Raw genomic sequence first — 20,741 nt, forward strand, 5'->3', positions numbered from 1 at the left:
TCATCTTTTTTAACAGGCCAGATAGGATTATTCCAGGCTGTAGTTACTCTGCGAAGGACTTTTACAGCCAAATAATCTTCTATGGTCTCAGATATTTCTTGTTGTCCTCCAGGGATGCGATACTGTCTTTGATTGATCACTTGCGTGGCAGGTGGAATTTCTACTTCATGATGTAAACATCCCACAATTACAGCATTAATATGAAAAGACAAAGCTCTAATAGCAAATTGGTATTGTCCATCAGCCAAGTTTAATGTCAATCCTTTTAGAATATTAATCCCAATTATATATTCTGGTATTGGTACAATCATAATTAGATATGTGCGTTGGGGTAGTTGCCCAATTTGCATAGAAAGATTAGTGGTAACTGCTTGGATTTCTTTTCCTCCCAATCCAGTTATCAGAATTGATGTACCTTGAAACTTAGTTGGATTCCCATAGATAAGGGTGGCCTCTGCCCCTGTATCTACAAGTGTCTTCACACTAGTTGTAGATTCATTCTTCCAAAATATTTTAATTGGTACATGTGGTCTAATATCTTTTCTTATAGTGGCACTAATTGATACAGAGGTTTGGCCTTCCCCTCAATCACATAAGTCAGCAAGAAGAGGATCCAAGGGAGGAGGTGGTGCATTAGGTGCAGCAGGCACTGGGTTGGAAGCATTCCTAATATTGTCCCTTCTGTTCACTTGTTTTACATTCAGCCCTTTTTCTTTATATAGTTTCCATAATTCTCTAGTGTCAACTCCATCAATCTGGTCTTTAGGTACTCCTGCCTGGAGTAGGGCCAAAAACATATCACCTTGAGTTATTTTATCTTTTTTAAAGAATGTTTCTCTTTTTTCTCTTCTTGGAGAGTTTTCAGTTGTCTGCCAGTCTCCCAAGTCTGCTAGCTGCATAATCTTATCTGCAAGTGTTGATATAGGGCTTTCAGTTTCATTCATGAGAAGGGTTGTAATTATTTGTTTGTATGCCGGAGGTGCAGTTTTTATCAACCTGTTTCGCACCTGGACACTTAAAGTCATTTCATTTAAAGCTTCATCACACCCCAGAAACATAGCCCGCTTCATGGTTTCTTCTCTCATCTTTTGAACACAATCTTTTAAAGTATATCAGGGTCTATTAGTGTTTGGCCACATATCATCCGTGGGGTATTTATTTTGAGCTCCTTTTACTGCAAGAGCCAATAAAGTCGTACCATCAGTGTCTTGTTCATGATCATTTGGGGGGTGAGCATTCATGCTTCAGTCTCTGAAAGCTCCCCGTATTACTGGATCATTGGACAAAATTACAAATTTAAAAGCATCCCCTGCATCCAGATTAATTTCTGTAGCGCCCATATCATATAGGCGAACAAGCCAGGTTATGATGGCTTCTTTAGGCTTTTGTGTAGCCCGGGCTAAAATATCAGAAATTTCTTGCTGGTTAAAATCCTCAATCATATCTTTCCTTACAGGATGATTATCATCCATTTTCATCCGCCGACGGCGAAGAGGACGTGCCTCTGTGCGTTTGGGTGGTTTTTCCTCTTCCTCATAATCAGTTTCAGAATCATCATCCCAGATATCACCATCCCATGTGTTCGGGTCCCACTTAGGACCGGCCGATGCTATGGCCATATGAACTTTTCGTTTATTTATCTTTCCTCTCCTCTTTCTATATTTATATTTGGCAACTCTTATAGCAGCCTTTTCTGCTATAGCTTGGTAGTTACGAGCCTGATCTCCCAGTGCATGATTTTGACATTGAATCATAGCCAAGCGAGACTGCAGATCTGAATTTTCTTTTTCCAAGAGTGCCTTCTCTTTCTGTATCTTATCCCTATCTTCTATAGCCCGACGATAAGCAGTCAATAAACATCAACCTCGCCGTGCCAAAAAAGAAACATCATCTTTTTTTTTCCTTTCCACCGTCTGCAAAGCTTTGGTCACATCCAACGGTTCAAATTGTCGCAGATGAGCATCCCAAGCTTCATATAACCCTGACCTGTGAGCCCACTCCCCAGCCAGAGTGCAAAAGGGAGGGTCCTCCCATCCTGGAATTTCTTCCATCTTGACTTCAGTTATCTTTCGTTTGAATAGGAAAGGCATCTCCTTAATTGAATCCTGCTCACAGCGCCAATTATGTTATGAGAGGTTCGGGGATTCGATCGGAGACGTAAAAGACACTTTCCACTCCAAACAAATGGGCTGAAGGTATATTTTATTATATAGAGGATAGTAAAGGGGACAGTCTGCAAACAGATCCAAATAGGTCAAATATTAAGAGGGAAAAAGCATCAGCCCGACTGGAAAGGGAAAATACCCACATCGGCTGAAGAGAAATGACATAAATCAACCAGAAAGAGAAACACCAGGTTGACCAAAAAGAGAACACATCAAATCACTTACTACACATCAAATCAATTACTTCACATCAAATCAGTTACTCACAACATTCACGCCCCACTGCCGGGAGAGTCCTGTCAATCGACGCGGCTGGGCAAGGATCACACGTCCTGGGCAAGGTGTCCCTTCCACAGGTGGAACTCTCACCCGGTCTCAGTTTCCAGCAGTTTTTATACCATCAGTAATTTTCAGAGTAAGCAATTACAGAGTTTGCAGAGCAAGCATTTAGTGTTCCCATGCACAAATGGTTATCAGTGACGTACGTGCACTGAGCCCCCTGGCTAACGTCCCAGCCCAGTAGTTGTGTACGTGCATTGTTCTCTTTGGTTATCGTCCCAGCCCGGCACAGATGGCCAGTCCATCCCGTGCTACGACGCTCCAAGAGCCTTGAAATGTTACAACTTGCAACTCCCTCCGTGAGAGAAGGGCCAGTTCCCACCACGCAGAAAGCAGCTTTGTATTTCTTTTTTGTGCTGGTGGCTGTAGGTCAATGGAGCGGTCAAACATGGCTGTACTCATGTCAAGACAGCAGGGAAGGTAAATCTGTACGTAGAGAGCAAGGGTCTACCCCTATGATAACAAATCACTGACTTCTCCAAGATGAAAAGGGATGGTGCCAATCTAGGGCTTAGCATTGGCTTTTGCTTTTCATGGTTTTAATGATGACTTTATCTAATCAGTCACTAAGTACAATGGTTTCTTCTCCATTAATATCTTAATTAATTAATTTCTTTCCTTCCTTCCATTCTTTCTTTCTTCCATCCTTTTTTTGTTTTCTTTTTTCTTTTTTTGTTCTTTTCTTGTAATCTGTATTGCTGGAATTCCTTTTAAACGAGCATATATAATTTTTCTAAAAAAGTCAACCATTCTTTTAAAATATGTTTGGAAAACAAAAAACCAACAACAATGCATATGCAACCACTGCTTCAGTTAACTGATTAAAAGAAATAAAAAAGTGAGAGATTGTAGTGACCTAGATTGTATTTTTTTTCCTTATTTTTTCTAGAAAATCTCATATCATCATGAGTTTTATAATAGCACCATCAAAGAGATCGTGGGATCTTGTTTTTTAATTCACACTCGAAATTTTCTTCAAAGGCAGCTAAGTCCTTGGTAGTTTCCAAAAAGGATACAGTCAACACCTTTGGGATAATATCAGGTACTCTTTCAAACCAGAAGGATGCCGTTCAATGTGCTGAATTATTAAATTATTTCTAGTAACCTACTGGCTTAAAAGAGTCATTGGAGCTTTACATAGTATCAATCACTCTTCAGTAAAATCTTAAAATAGTAGAAATTGATTCACCATGTATACAATGTGTTTGATATAGCTAATTGCTCCTTGAAGCAAGTTGAAGTTAACTCTATTTTATGCTACCCAAAACCTGAATACCTCTACTTCTAGTCATATGTTTTTTAAAAAAGGATAGTATTATCAAATATTTAAACAATTCTAAATTCTCTTTTCATTAAAATTATATTTGTATTATGAAACATTGATTTTTAAAAGGCATCACAATACCGTCATTCATAACTAACAAATACAAATGAAATAAAAGTAGTATTTCATTAGTGCACAGGAGGCATCTGAATAGATGGTGTGAAGGAAATTAATTAGTACACTACTGTTATGGTTTGAATTTTGTTCCCCCAAGAGTCAAATGTTGAAGTCCTAACTTTTAATATCTCAAAATGTGACCTTATTTGGAAATAGAGTTGTTGCAGATAAAATTAGTTAACATGAGATCATAATGGAGTAGGGTGGGTCCTTAATTCAATATGACTGCTGTCCTTATAAAAAGGGGAAATTTTGACACAGACACACACAGGAAGAACACCATGTGAAGACTGGAGCTATTTTGTCACAGCCAAGGAGACAGGCCAGGAACACATCCTTTCCTAGTGCCTTCAGAGGGAAGGTGGTCCTGCTGACACCTTGATCTCAGACTTCTAGACTCCAGAACAGTGAGACAATAAGCCTACTGTTTAAGGCACTCAGTTTGTGGTACTTGGTTTTGGCAGCCCTAGAAAACCAATACAAGTACAAAAAGAGGTTGGCAATGATACACCAATATTTTCTGATAGATATTCAATTGCATTATTATTACTTATGAGAAAGTCATTTAAGGGAGAAAGGGAGGAGAATGTGGAGAAAAAAATAAAAGCAAACAAACTAACAATTTCCCTAAGAAGATTCATGCAAAGGGTGTTGTCACACTCTTGTCAAGGTTTCCAGTCCAAAGTGAGACCCCAGGACTGATTTCTATGGGAAACAGTGTCATGAAGGAATCAGCAAGTAGAGAAAATGAATGACCAAAATGCTACATTAAACCACAGGTCAGTAGCCACATTAAATCAGATCCAAGACATTGGTCTAATAAATAATATACACATCTCATCTGAATGAGATTTAAATATTCAAATAGTTGAATTTTAAGAACATTTTCCTCTGTAGGTCTCATCAGACTTCCCAAGAAACTACTTGTTTCTGCTTGCTGGCCATAGGGGGCTTCAATCCTGCCTATTTATCATCAAAATGGAAACACAGGCCCACAAAGATTTCCAGTAACCCTCTATGAATTATAACAACAAAAACCAACATGAAAAGATGAGCCCAACGTTGTGCCAACATGAAAATATATGAATACCTTCTATTTCTACATGTATGTGACAAAATACAAAAATTAAAAAACACATACATTTGCAAGAAAACAGTGTTTTGGGACAAGGTTTGTTTGTCCTGTGGCTCTGAACCTCCAGCATATCGTTTTATTCATCTGAGAGTAGTTGTATTTTACTTTGAAAAGCAGGAGTCGATCCAGTTTTTAGAGATGGCATAAATTTTATCCATGGATTAATGCAAACTGTCAGAGATCCATGAACAACACGCAGAATTGTTTTTGGTGAATTACCCTTGGTATTGGTGTTTTACCCTACATTTGAAGGACATTACAAGAAGGAACTATATAGACTGGCTATTATTCCTGGCAGGAAACAAATGGTAAATCCAAAGGTTAATGGAAGGGAGCCTGAGGAATGTATGATTGACGGTGGGCAGGGTTAAAACCAACAAAGGATAGCAATGCATCACTGAATCTGAAGAATCAAGGGAGAGAATGGCGTTACTAGAACCATGTGAGAGCTGCAGCCATGGGAGAGTGCCAACCCAACAGGAGTTCTTACCTCAAGTAGAGGAATATAATGACCTCCGAAACCATAGGCATGGTAGGAGCAGGGTGAATAAACACCCTGAACTATTTCTCCTCTGCCCTTGGTCTCATGTTGGTTTCTCCTAGAGTGCAAGAAAGTCCAGAAGAGGAAGCCCAAAGAGCCAGCCTTCAAAGGCACAAAGCAGACAAAAAAGAGCAGAGAATGGATAGAGAGGGTTCAATTGGTTATTCCATTTAGTAAAAGAATTTTGTTGTCAACACTCCTACTGCAGTGTTACTGTGTCATCTTTATGAGGGCCAGTGGGGAGGAATTTCCTACGTCTCATTTAACAGGAATAACCCTGCTTATCTTGTATTTCTCCTTATCTAATAGTCACTCTGAGCTAGTGAACTAATTATATTTCCTCTTTGCTTTGGTTTATAGGAAACTTAAAGGTAAAATGTATGTCCCATGTCTAACGTAATATACAGGTCTTGTGGCATCAAATAGCTACAAGCCTTGTCCTTGGTTTTCTTTTTAATTATCTCACTTTCAATTTTCCCATAATTTATCACTTGTTTATAAGTGATATTGTGTAAAAGTGATAAATATTGCATAAAAAAAAAGATAACTTCATCAAAATGAAAAACTTCTATCTTCAAAGGATCAATTTGAAAATGAGAAGGCAAGCCACAGACTGGAAGAAAAAATAGTGCAATATATATATCTGGCAAAGAATGTGTATGCAGAATATGTGAAGACTTGCTACAAATCAGTATTAAAGACAAACATCAAGGAAGAAGAACTGAATAGATACTTCACAAAAGAAGATATGGAAGGACCAAAATCGCATAAAATGATATACACTGTTATTAGTCATCAGTGAAATACAAAGTGACCCCCCAGAGCTACTACATCAAACCCACAAGAATGGTTTTAAAAAAACCTGACAGTACCAAATGTTAGAAAGAATGTGAAGCAACTGGAACTCTTATCCATCGTTGATGAGAGGGAAAAGTATTACAACCCCTTGAAAAACTATTTCACTGTTCTATTTTTTCTTAAAATTAAATGTATACCTACACTATGACTTAGCAATTCTATTCCCATATATTTACCCAGGGAAGATGATAACATATGTCTGCATAAATATTTATATTAGAAAAGTCATAAGAGATTTATACACCATGGGAAAAACCTGGAAACAGCTGGAATGTTCATAAACAGGAGGAATTAATAAACAATGTGTACAATGTGATATAATAAAATGGAATAGCACTCAGCAATGAAAGGAACAAACTATTGAAACATATGGCAGCATGAATAAATTTCAAAAATATAATGCTAAGTCAAAAAAGTCTTACACAAAAGAGTACATGTGGTATAACTGCATTTATGTGAAGTTTATTAGAATAGGCAAAACAAATCTATGATGATGATAGAAATCAGATCAATGAATGTTTCTGGTCAGGTTGCAGGGAAGATTGAGTAACGGGGCACAAATGAAGTTTCTACGATTATGGAAACACTGTAAATCACGATTAAAGTGATGGTTAGAGTGGGATATACATTAATAAAAGCTTAGTGAACTCTGCACTTAAGATATGCATATTTTACCATATGTAAATTCAATAAAAATTATTGGGAATAAAAAATGAAAAAAAAGAAGACACGGTAAGAACCTTGAATAAATCTACATAGAGCTAAATTTCTCGACTATCTAACCAGACCCTCACATCTCTGGACTAAAGTACACTTTAAGGAACATATGATAGAAATTTTTATGAGCCATTAGCCATTATTGAATGTCAATTTCTTTTCATTCATTTCAGCAAACATTTACTAGGTTCCTACTCTGAAAAAGACACTGAAGAATATTCATGAGAGAGAGACAAAAGGAGATTCTCTATCATCAAGTAACTTGTCTAATAGGGTTTGAAATACTCCAGAGAGAAGTACTTCAAAGACAATTTAAAAAATATTAAAATGTTAGCAGGACAGGTGACAGAGTCATAATCATTGTAGTAGTCTTTGCACCTAGTATAGTCCCTGAGATACGGGACAGGAGGAACTTGTAAAAACCAAGTGTTATTGGCGCTGGCCTGATGGTGTTGGGGTTAAGTTTGCGGGCTCCCCTTCAGCGGCCTGGGCTTCACAGGTTCGGATCCTGGGCACGGGCCTACACACCACTCATCAAGTCATGCTGTGGCAGCATCCCACAAATGAAATAGAGCAAGATGGGCACAAATGTTAGCTCAGTGCTAATCTTCACCAAAAAAAAAAAGCAAGTGTTATTAAAGAGAATTAAGATGCCACTTTAAGGCAAAATTAGAAAAAAAAGTATGGGTAAAATCTAAGCCTCTTACTCCTGAGTCCTTCAGTACAGCAGTCTATCCAAAAACTGGTGGCTGTGATGTCTTAAAACAGCTATGAGGTTGGATCAAAGTGGTAAGGAATTAATGCCCTCGAGGCTTTTTTAGTCATAACTAGTCAAGTAGATCCTGGGGAAGAGGGATTGAACTTTCTAGGTAAACTTCGTAGGTAGATGGGAATTTAAGACTTGTCCTTTGGTGGGCTTTGATCTATTATTTGCTTTCCAGATAGTAAAGCAAAACATACACAATGACAATAATAACAATATCTACAGGAAAGTGTAATGGTTAAGAGACTAGGGATCCTGGCTCTGTCACTTACCAGCTGTGATCAAGTCATTGTGTTTCTTCGTTGCTTTAGCTTCTCATCTGAAAATGGGAAAAACTGCAGTACCTACATCACAGGGTGTTTCTGAGAATGATGTATGTTCTTTATACAAACTACAGAGAAATTCCCTGGGGCACTGACAATAAATGTTTATTATTATTACTTTAAGAGTTGTAAAGCCCTTTTGTGTACTGCCTGGCACTTGCTGACAACTTAATATACATTACTTATAACAATATTCATTATTTTTAATTTAACTTTAATTAATAATGATTATTATTATTTTAATCTCAGCACCGTGTAAGATGTCTGCTACAACAAATATGGGTCCAACAAATAAGCCAAAACACACATCAAAAACAGAAATTGAAATTGTCAAGTGGCCTGACCTATTTTTAAAGCAAACCAACATCTTTTCAAAATAAACTCTGGGGAAATAATTAAATGCTCTGCAAATGACATAGAGAGGAAAGTGAAATAAAAACAAAGACATTCTGTGTGGTAAGAAAAAGGGCAAAATTCTCATGCAAAATGGTCCAAATTGATCAAGAGGGATAATGGAATAGAGAGCCCTTTTTAAAAGCAAAATCAATACTCTGATGGAAAAAAGGCTAGAATTCATTTTAAAGTGAGAAAATGGACAGAAAAAATAAACTAGAACATATATGACAATGTTGGAAAACAAACTGGTGCTTGTCAAAGGAAGAAAATACCAGCAATTGAACTTGGAACATAATGGCTTCCCATTTCTTCCCATACATTGTAATTTAGAGCAAAACGACACAAAGAAGTCAATGGAATGCCGAAAAAATCATAAGAAGCATAAGCAGCAATGGCAGGGATGTAAGACATGGTAAGTGAGGTCTGTTGATGTTAGATTATCCAGTTTCAGTTATTGATCCCGACTGTCTGCCAATCAATACCTTTTCTCTGTTTGCCAACTGATTCCCGCAAGCCACATGTGTATGCGTGCACAAGTGTGCACACACACATACACCCTTGAATAGAACACGAAACCTGAGTCCCTTGAAGGGAGAAGCCATAACAGAGATCTGGAAACCGCTCTATGGACAATAGGGCTGTGAGAAGAGCAGCAAGGTGCCTCCACTGTGAAGAAGCAGCCGTTCTGGAGGCTGTCAGGAGACTTTATCCTGGCTATTAGATTTGAGATCTGCGCTGGCATGCTGATCGTGTCACTAAATAGCTGAACGGCTGGCATAGAAGTGCCCAACATACTTAACCTCAAAGACATTGTTTCCTCTTCTGTCAAACAAGCTACTCACTTTACCTGAAAGAGTTTTTGGGAGTTTTAAATATTATAAAACTCTGGCTCAGTACTCCACCAGTAAGTGTTCCATATATGTTTACATATATCATAGAGAAGAATGTCTTTGCATTTTTTCCCCAAAGAATGGTATCGTGGTATTTTATTTTTTTTTTTTAGAATTTCTACCTTTCTAAAATTATTTTTTCACTATTTTGCATAGGCCCCCAAGGAAGAGGGCACTAGAGAAAGCAGAGAATTATAGAGGGAAGAAAGGAAAGGAGGATGAGCAAGAAAAGAATGATTCCTGGCTATCCGGGGCACACACAGCTGCCTAGTCTATAGGTACAGCATGGAAACTTCTGTGGCTGAGGACCTTTGAACATTTCGGAATGGTTGCTAGGTACTTTCTACTGATGAATACAAAGATAGCTGTTACTAACACATTTTGGTGGTTGTATGATGTTACTTATATATTAGTCATTTCTCCCATTCCCTCTCCCTCTCCTGTATTTCTACTCCTTTTAGGAAGATGGTCTGTTCTGTGCTCCTTATCCTGGAAAAGGAATGTTAACAATATGAACCATAAAAAACCTGGTAGGCTCTAACTTTTAACTTCCAAATGTTTAAACATTTAGAGACCAGGGACTACACAGATGTTTGGGGAAAACATGAGGGGGAAAAAACCTTTCCACAAACCTTCACTAGATCTCTCCCACTACTGTTCGGATTCAAGAAAGGATTTCTTCAGTCTTGGAAAGGGTAGAAACATAGAGAAAAAATAACGGAAGTTTTATGGGTCTGAGACAGGGGGCAAGAGCCTAGAGGGGTGTAAGGGACTTGAAAGCCGAGGCTGTTTAAGACCTTCCTGTGGGCCCTGGGTCTTCCCCAGAGAGCAGGACCCCAGCTATCTCCAGCCTCACAGAAATGCTTTTAAGCCAGTTTTACATGGACAAAGTGACATCTTAGTGAGGATATGCGTGGTCCTAGATTAATAAATAATGACTTAAATCGGTTGAAGAACAGATGAGTCCTCACCTCCTGAGAAGCTTAATCCTACATAATCTTCCTCTCCCAGGACTCATGCACAAAAGGTAGGAAAGGGGCAGCTAAGATTAAGTGACTGAGACAAATTTTTGCCACCATAGTTCAATGAGGGCTTGAAATAGAATTAAAGATAAATTTCTTGTACTTCAGAGTCTATGAACTGAGATTCACACCTGCTGATTTTCTTTTTTTTATTGTAATAAAATATATATCACATAAAATTTACCATTTTAACCATTTTTAAGTGTATTAAGTCCATTCATATTATTGTGCAACCATCACTCACCACCATCTATCTTCAGAACTTTTTCAACTTCAACTAAAACTCTGTATCCACTAACTTTCCATTTTCCCCTGCCCTTAGGCCCTGGCAACCCTCAATCTGCCTTCTGTCTCTATGAATTTGACTGACTACTCTAGGTACCTCATATAAGGGGAACCAGACAGTATTTGTCATTTTGTGCTGTCCTGTTTCACTTAGCATACTATTAAGGTTCATTCATGTTGTAACATGTGTCTGAATTTGCTTCCTTTTTAAGATTGAATAATATTCCATTGTATATATCTACAACATGATTTTTATCCATTCATCTATTGATGGACACTTGGGTTGCTTCCACTTTTTGACTATTGTGTCTTGATTTTCTTAATCTATACAGAGAAACAAATAGCTTTTGTCTTCCAGAAAGGTATTTGTATCCCTAGTATTCTGTTATATTTTTTTCCTATTTGCTCCTTTTTTATGGGTTTAAGCCTTTTATAATTCATCATTGTCCTTTTAGAGCCTTGGAGAGAGGGTTAAATCAGAAATCAGCTATGTTTAATTAGAAGTTAATGGTATTCATTTTTAGTTTCAAAGGCTTAATTGTTTCAACTTTTCCTTTATAGTTGTCTTTTTTTATGATGATGATGATGATTTTTTTTTAAGTCAAAAGATACTCAAGGTAGAACCTCACATTAAATAGTGGTGTCTGGTTTGTTAAAGAGCAGTTTTATTACTCCGTCATCTCTCAACTCCTCTCTCCCCCACATTTTTAGACCTAAAGAACCGAAGGGAAGTTGGAGGAAAGATGGAAATGAGTATGTGTTAGTTTGCTCTTAGTTGATTTGATTAGTGGCAAAAGGTGACATCATAGGTCAAAAAAGCTAAGGCTTAAGGCAAAAAAACAGGGGTACTCTGACCTGAACTGTTCTGGAGTTTGTTTCATTCTGTAGTAACTTGCTAGTAGTTTCTATCTACTGAATTCAGGGTATTCGTGATGGGGATGGGAGTGTTATGAATGTGAATTACCAGTGCTCAGCCCTCTGCCAGGGAGTAAGTCCCATAGTTCTTGCCATCCTTGGGGCCACCCTTCCCTCCTACTGTGTTCTCTGACACGAGGTTCTCATTTAATCCACCAGTAGTACAATATTTTTATTACATTTCTCCTGGGGTCTGAATGTTTGTGTCCCCCCAAAATTCATATGTTCATATTAAGGAATCCTTAATTCCTTTTTTTTGTGTGTGAGGAAGATCAGCCCTGAGCTAACATCCATGCCAATACCTTCTCTGTTTGCTGAGGAAGACTGGCCCTGGGCCAACATCTGTGCCATCTTTCTCCACTTTATACGAGGCACTGCCACAGCATGGCCTGACAAGTGGTGCCTCGGTGTGCACCTGGGATCCAAACCCAGGCTGCCAGCAGTGGAGTATGTGCACTTAAACCGCTGTGCCATGGGGCCGGCCTGGAATCCTTAATTCCTAAGGTGATGGCATTGGGAGGTGGAGATTTTAGGGAGGTGATTAGGTCATGAGGGTGGAGCCTTCGTGAATGCAATTAGTGCCCTTATAAAAGAGGCCCCAGAAGCTCCCTTGTTCCTTCAACCCTGTGAGGACACTGTGAAAAGATAGCTTTCTAGGAGCAGATCCTCACCAGACACCAAATCTGCCAGCCCTTGATCTTGAACTTCCCAGCCTTCAGAACTGTAGGAAAAAATTTTCTATTGTTTATGACACTCAGTGTATGGTATTCTGTTATAGCTGCCCAAATGAATTAAGACAATCTCTAACAATTATCCTGGATGATTTTATAGAGGAAAGCTCATATTCATTTCTTTTTTGCAATGAAATATAAAATGAATTTGTAATACATAAAAAGCAATAATGTTGATAAATTTTGAATAAATTTGGGAATAATGTACAACTCTACACTATTGAGCCTTTCCTAGTAGGAATGTGATCCCTCTCTTCATGTCTTAAAATCTCCTCTGTGTTCTTCAGGAGAGTTTTGAGATGGAAGGTGAGCTCTGTCTTTCTTAACTTTATCACTAAGTAATTTTGATGTTGATGCTGTGATTTTGTAGTAACAATTCTGCTTAACATTCAGTGCATGTTGATGACGTACCAGGCACTGTGCTGAGCAACTTAACGGTATTAATGTATTTAATTCTCACAACAATCCTGTGTGTTAAGTAAGAACTATGTGAAACCCGTTTAGAGACTATGGAATCGACTCTCAGATAAATTAAGGAATTTGCCCAAAGTCACACAGAAGCATATGGCAGAGCCAGGATTTAAAACTAGTCCTAACTGTCTCCACCGCGTACTATTTTTTTATCGTTATACTACAGATCTTCCTTGACTTACAAGGGGGTTATGTTACCAATAAACCCATCGTCAGTTGAAAATATCACAAGTCGAAAATGCATTTAATACACCTAACCTATCGAACATTGTAGCTTAGCCTAGCCTATCTTAAACGTGCTCAGAACACTTATATTAGCCCATACTTGGGAAAAATCATCTAACACAAAGACTATTTTATAATAAAGTATTGAATATTTCATGTAATTAATTATACACTGTACTGAAAAAGTGAAAAACAGAATGGTTGTAAGGGTACAGAATGGTTGCAAGTGTATGGGTTGTTCACCCTCGTGATCACATGGCTGACTAGGAACTGCAGCTTGCTGCCACTAGCTCTCACTGCCCAGCATCACAAGAGAGTATCATACTGCATATCACTGGCCCAGGAAAAGGTCAAAATTCAAAATTTGAAGTACAGTGTCTACTGAATGAGTATCTCTTTTGCACCATTGTAAAGTCAAAAAAAATCCTAAGTGGAGCCATTGTAAGTCAGGGACCATCTGTATTCTATTCCACCTCATTGATTTAAGGAAACACACACACACACACACACACACACACACACACAATGTTTTCTAATTAATAGACTACAAATCTTCCATGAGATAATCCTAACTTGTTGTTGATATAGAAACAGTTTGTAGATATTGTTTAGAAAATAATTAGTCTGACAGAGTTAGCCTTATAAATCTCAGTTAACTGACTATAAACCTTTCTCCAATTCACATTTTTGGTGATTTGGGGGGAAAAAAATCAAATGATTGCACTGAACATACTTATCTAAACTATAGTTTTTACCCTGGAAATTCCTATAGATACATGTTTATAAAATGATACTATCAGAGTGATGTCAGCGTCATGGTGGAGTGAGCTTTCCTGTAAACTCTTCCCCTGATAAGATACAACAAAAGGAACAGTCACAGACAAACAACAGACTCCTAGACAGCGAAAAGCAAGATCGGAAAGATCCACACTGCCGCACATCTGACAGTGGAACATGCTGGGCCCTGGAGGAGGTGAGGAGAGGTAAGGAGAACTCCTCTCCCTCCCCATCAGATCAGTGATCCCGGTCCGCATGGCTCCCGGGGGGGGGAGGGGCGGCCCTCTGCGGGGAAACCGTAGCTCTTCAGACTCTCTCAGCCAGTGGGAAACTCCCACACAGAGGACTCAGAACTGCTACAGGGGCACCATCAACATCTGAGCACCCCAGGAGAGTGGATAACGAGGGGCAAGCAAGAAGTCCCCCACACCAGGGACCCAGCAGGCAAAAGAGAGAGCCCCTCCCTGCCTCCCCACAAGCCAGACACTGCAGCTCAGCCGACCAGACCAGACCAAGTGGCCGGCAGATCCCAGCAAACAGCCAAGGCAGAGCACAGGGGGCTCAGATTACACGGCTCTTAACCCCCACACAGTGGCAGTGGGTGGAAATTGCAACCAGATATTTCCAGGATGAGGAAAAACAAAGCCAATAGAGCAACCACAATGCAAAGGTACATGAAATCACCAGACCAGAAGGAAAATGACAAGCACCCAGAAACCAACCCTGAAGACACAGACATCCATAACCTAAACAACAGAGGTTTCAAAATAGCTATCATAAAAACAATCAACTAAATACAAGACAACACAGACAAACAATTCAATGACATTAGGAGTTTCTTCACAAAAGAGAGTGAAATCATAAAGAAAAACCAATCAGTACTGATGGAGAAGAAGAACACAATGGAGGAGATAAAGGAGAATCTGGAATCTTTAAAGAACAGAGCTGACAATATGGAGGAAAGAATTAGTATTATAGAGGATAGGAACACAGATATGCTCCAGATGGAAGAGGAGAGAGAACTAAGATTAAAAAGAAATGAAGAAAGCCCCCAAGAAATATATGACTCTATTAGGAAATGTAACATAAGAATTATAGGTATTCCTGAGAGAGAAGAGAGGGAAGGAGGAACAGAGAGACTATTCAAGGAAATAATAGCTGAGAACTTCCCAAATCTGGGGAAGGAGCAGGAAATACCAGTAAGTGAAGCCAATAGGTCACCTAAATACATCAACAGGCAAAGGCCCTCTCCACGACATCTAGTGGTAAGGCTGGCCAAAGTCGATGACAAAGAAACAATATTAAGGGCAGCTAGACAAAAACAAAAAATAACGTACAAAGGAACTCCCATCAGGCTCTCAGCGGATTTCTCAACAGAAACTTTACAGGCTAGGAGAGACAGGAATGATATATTCAAAATACTGAAAGACAAAATCTTTCAGCCAAGAATATTCCATCCAGCAAAAATATCCTTCAAATATGATGGAGAAATAGTAAATTTCCTAGATAAACAAAAGCTAAGAGAGTTCATGGCCATGAGACCCCCACTACAAGAAATACTCAAGAAGGCCCTCAGGCCTGAAAAAAGAAAAGAAAGGGAATACAAAGCTTGGAGCAAGGAGAAAAATAGGTAGACAAAATCAGAAAAATAGTAGATATTTACTGGAATAGGTTAGCAACAACTTAAATACCAAAATCAAAGATCAAAGGAAGGAATTCATCAAAAATAAATATAACCTCATCACTGTAAATACACACCCACAACACAAGGTAAAATAAGGTATAACAAGAACAACTTAGAAGGGGAAGAGGAAAGTGATTGCATTGACTTAGTATAAGGAAATAAAACGCCATCAGCTAATGGACTATCTCATACATAAGATTTGTTATACAAACCTCAGGGTAACCACTAAACAAATAATCAAAATAAAATCACATATGACAAACAAAGAGAAAACTAGAAGAGTAGTAAGACAGAACAACCAAACTGAATTGGCAGTCGGAAACAAATGGGACAAGAAACAAAGGAAATGCAAAAGAACCAGAAAATAAGTGACAAAACAGCAACGTTAAGCCCTCATATATCAATAATTACCCTAAATGTAAATGGATTGAGCTCTCCAATCAAAAGATACAGAGTGGCAGGATGGATTGAAAAGCAAGACCCAACAATATGCTGCCTCCAGAAAACCCATCTCAGCACTAAAGACAAGCACAGGTTCACAGTGAAAGGATGGAAGACAATACTCCAAGCTAATGGCAAAGAAAAGAAAGCAGGTGTTGCCATACTCATATCAGACAAAGTAGACTTCAAGATAAAACAGGTTAAGAGAGACAAAGAAGGGAAATATATAATGATGAAAGGGACACTCCATCAAGAAGACATATCACTTATAAATATATATGAACCCAACATAGGAGCACCAAAGTACATAAAGCAACTATTAACAAACCTAAAAGGAAACATTAAGAGCAACACAATAATAGTAGGGGATCTTAATACTCCACTTACAACAATGGATAGATCATCCAGACAAAAAGTAAATGAAGAAATAGTGGACTTAAATGAAAAACTAGACGAGATGGACCTAGTAGATATATACAGAGCACTCCATCCAAAGGCAGCTGACTACACATTCTTCTCAAGCAGGCATGGAACATTCTCAAGGATAGACCATATGTTGGGAAACAAGGCAAGCCTCAATAAATTTAAGAAGATTGAAATCATAACAAGCATCTTTTCAGACCATAATGCTATGAAACTGGAAGTCAACCACACCAAAAAAAAAAAAAAACTGGGAAAGTCACAAAAATGTGGAGATTAAACAACATGCTACTGAACAACCAATGGATCATTGGTGAAATTAAAGGAGAAATCAAAAACTATCTGGAAACAAACGAAAATGAAAATATGCCATACCAAATCATATGGGATGCAGCAAGAGTGGGCCTGAGAGGGAAACTCATAGCAATACAAGCCCACCTTAACAAACAAGAAAAAGCCCAAATAAGCAACCTTAAGTTACACCTAATAGACCTAGAAAAAGAAAAACAAAGCCCAAAGTCAGCAGAAGGAGAGAAATAATAAAACTCAGAGCAGAAATAAATGAAATTGAGACCAAAAAAACAGTAAAAAGGATTAATGAAACAAAGAGTTGGTTCTTTGAGAAGATAAACAAAATTGACAAACTCTTAGCCAGACTTACTAAGAAAAAAAGAGAAAAGGCTCAAGTAAATAAAATTAGAAATGAAAGAGGAGAAATTACAATGGTTACCACAGAAATACAGAGGATTATAAGAGAATACTATGAGAAATTATATGCCAACAAATTGGACAATCTAGAAGAAATGGATAAATTCTTAGACTCATACAACCTCCCAAAACTGAACCAAGAAGAAATGGAGAATCTGAATAGACCAATCACAAGTAAAGAGATTGAAATAGTAATCAAAAACCTCCCCAAAAATAAAAGTCCAGGACCAGATAGCTTCTCCGGTGAATTTTATCAAACATTCAAAGAAGATTTAATACCCATCCTTCTCAAACTATTCCAAAAAATAGAGGAAGATAGAACACTACCTAACTCATTCTACGAGGCCAACATCACCCTTATACCAAAGCCAGACAAAGACAATACAAAGAAGGAAAATTACAGGCCAATATCACTGATGAACATAGATGCAAAAATCCTCAACAAAATATTGGCAAACCAAATACAGCAATACATTAAAAAGATCATACACCATGATCAAGTGGGATTTACACCAGAGGTGCAGAGATGGTTCAACATCTGCAAATCAATCAACGTGATACACCACATCAACAAAACAAAGAATAAAAACCACATTGTTATCTCAATAGACACAGAGAAGGCATTTGACAAGATACAACATCCATTTATGATAAAAAATCTCAACAAAATGGGTATAGAAGGAAAGAACCTCAACATAATAAAGGCTATTTATGACAAACCCACACCCAACATCATACTAAACGGGGAAAGACTAAAAGCCATTCCTCTGAGAACAGGAACGAGGCAGGGCTGCCCACTCTCACCACTCCTGTTCAACATAGTACTAGAGGTTTTTGCCAGAGCAATTAGGCAAGAAAAAGGAATAAAAGGAATCCAAATAGGCAACGAAGAAGTGAAACTCTAACTATTTGCAGATGACGTGATTTTATATATGGAAAACCCTAAAGAATCCTTTGGAAAACTATTAGAAATAATCAACAACTACAGCAAAGTCACAGGGTACAAAATCAATCTACAAAAATCAGTTGCATTTCTATATGCTAATAATGAACTAACAGAAAGAGAGCTCAAAAAGATAATACCATTTACAATTGCATCAAAAAGAATAAAATACCTAGGAATAAATCTTACCAAGGAGGTGAAGGACATATACAATGAGAACTACAAGACATTATTGAGGGAAATCCATGATGACATAAAGAAATGGAAAGATATCCCATGCACGTGGATTGGAAGAATAAACATAGTTAAAATGTCTATATTACCTAAAGCAATCTACAGATTCAATGCAATCTCAATCAGAATCCCAATGACATTCTTCACAGAAATATAAAAAAGAATACTAAAATTTATATGGGGCAACAAAAGACCCCGAATAGCTAAAGAAATCCTAAAGAAAAAGAACAAAGCAGGAGGCATCACAATTCCTGACTTCAAAACATACTACAAAGCAACAGTAATCAAAACAGCATGGTACTGGTACAAAAACAGACACACAGATCAATGGAACAGAATTGAAAGCCCAGAAATAATATATATATATGGACAGCTAATTTTCGACAAAGGAGCTAAGAACATACAATGGAGAAAGGAAAGTCTCTTCAATAAATGATGCTGGGAAAACTGGACAGCCACATGCAAAAGAATGAAAGTGGACCATCTGCTATCGCCATTCACAAAAATTAACTCAAAATGGATCAAAGACCTGAAGGTGAGACCTGAAACTATAACACTCATAGAAGAAAATATAGGCAACACACTATTTGACATTGGTCATAAAGGAATCTTTTCAGATGACATGCCTACCCAGACTGGGGAAACTAAAGAAAAAATAAGCAAGTGGGACTTTATCAGATTAAAGAGCTTCTACAAGACAAACGAAACCAGAATCAAGATGAACAGACAACCCACCAGCTGGGAGAGAATATTTGCAAAACATATATCTGACAAGGGGTTAATCTCCGTAATATATAAAGAATTCACACAACTGAACAACAAAAATACAAACAACCTGATCAAAAAACGGGCAGAGGAAATGAAAAGACACTTCTCCAAAGAAGATATACAGATGGCCAATAGGCACATGAAAAGATGTTCAATATCATTAATCATCAGGGAAATGCAAATCAAAACAAAACTAAGATATCACCTCACGCCCATTATAATCACCAAGACAAAAAACAACAAATGTTGGAGAGGATGTGGAGAAACAGGAACCCTCATACACAGCTGGTGGGAATGCAAACTGGTACAGCCTCTATGGAAAATGGTATGGAGATTCCTCACAGAATTAAAAATAGAAATACCCTATGATCCAGCCATCCCACTACTGGGAATCTATCCAACGAACCTGAAATCAACAATCCAAAGAGGCTTATGCACCCCTATGTTCATTGCAGCATTATTCACCATAGCCAAGAAGTGGAAGCAACCTAAGTGTCCCTCGACTGATGCTTGGATCAAGAAGATGTGGTATATGTATACAATGGAATATTACTCAGCCATAAAAAAAGACAAAATCGTCCCATTTGCAACAACATGGATGGGACTAGAGGGTATTATGTTAAGTGAAATAAGCCAGAAAGAGAAAGACAAACACTATATGATCTCACTCATATGTGGAATAGAAACCAACACATGGAGAGAGAAAACTGTATTGTGTTTACCAGGGGCAATGGGGATGGGGGGTGGGTGCAAGGGGTGAAGGGAGTCATATATATGGTGATGGACAAACAAAAATGTACAACCCCAAATTTAACAATGTCATAAACTATTAAAATGTCAATTAAAAAAATGATACTATGCAAATGATTTAAGGATTCTACTTAATAATTCTCTAATCCTGATTGTGGTCCTGCTGCCATAAAATTTTGGAGGAAAGTCTTTTATAGGTTTGTGTTGCTATATTTGTCACTTGGACAGAAAGAAGGGAAGAACTGAGCTCATTTTGTATTTATATTGCTGACTTTAGCAACAAGCTATGCGACTATCAAAAATCCAACTAATATCTCTGTTTTTAAGTTTTCACAACTCACAAATTGAGATAGTAATGCCATAGTCCATTGTAGTTGCAAATTATATGTAACATTTGTGATTTACTATTCATCAGATATCTCTGAGTAGCATTCTTATTGCCTAGAGAGATAGCAACAATCTATTGAAAGGATCATGTACCTCTTAGTGATTTGTTGAGAACTTTGAAGTGACCTCAAGTGAATCTGCACAAAAACAGAATGATTTTTCTCTTTTGTAAATGTCCTACTAGTGTAAATAAAAAGATAACTCTAAAGAGCATAAGTAAATTATTTGAATCTCTGGCCCAAGCTACATAAGAGCTATTGGGATTATTATTGAGACAATTTGGTTCACTCTGGACAAGTTTCAAGAGTCAGAAATTACTAGGCGCTGTCAATACATGATCAGCTTTTTCCTGCAAATACAGAGCCAATGTACTTGGGAAAACAGCATAATACGACCAACAGTGATGCAATCA

Source organism: Ceratotherium simum, chromosome 16 (assembly GCF_057802395.1).
Source record: "Ceratotherium simum simum isolate JZ-2026a chromosome 16, ASM5780239v1, whole genome shotgun sequence".
NCBI lineage: Eukaryota > Metazoa > Chordata > Mammalia > Perissodactyla > Rhinocerotidae > Ceratotherium > Ceratotherium simum.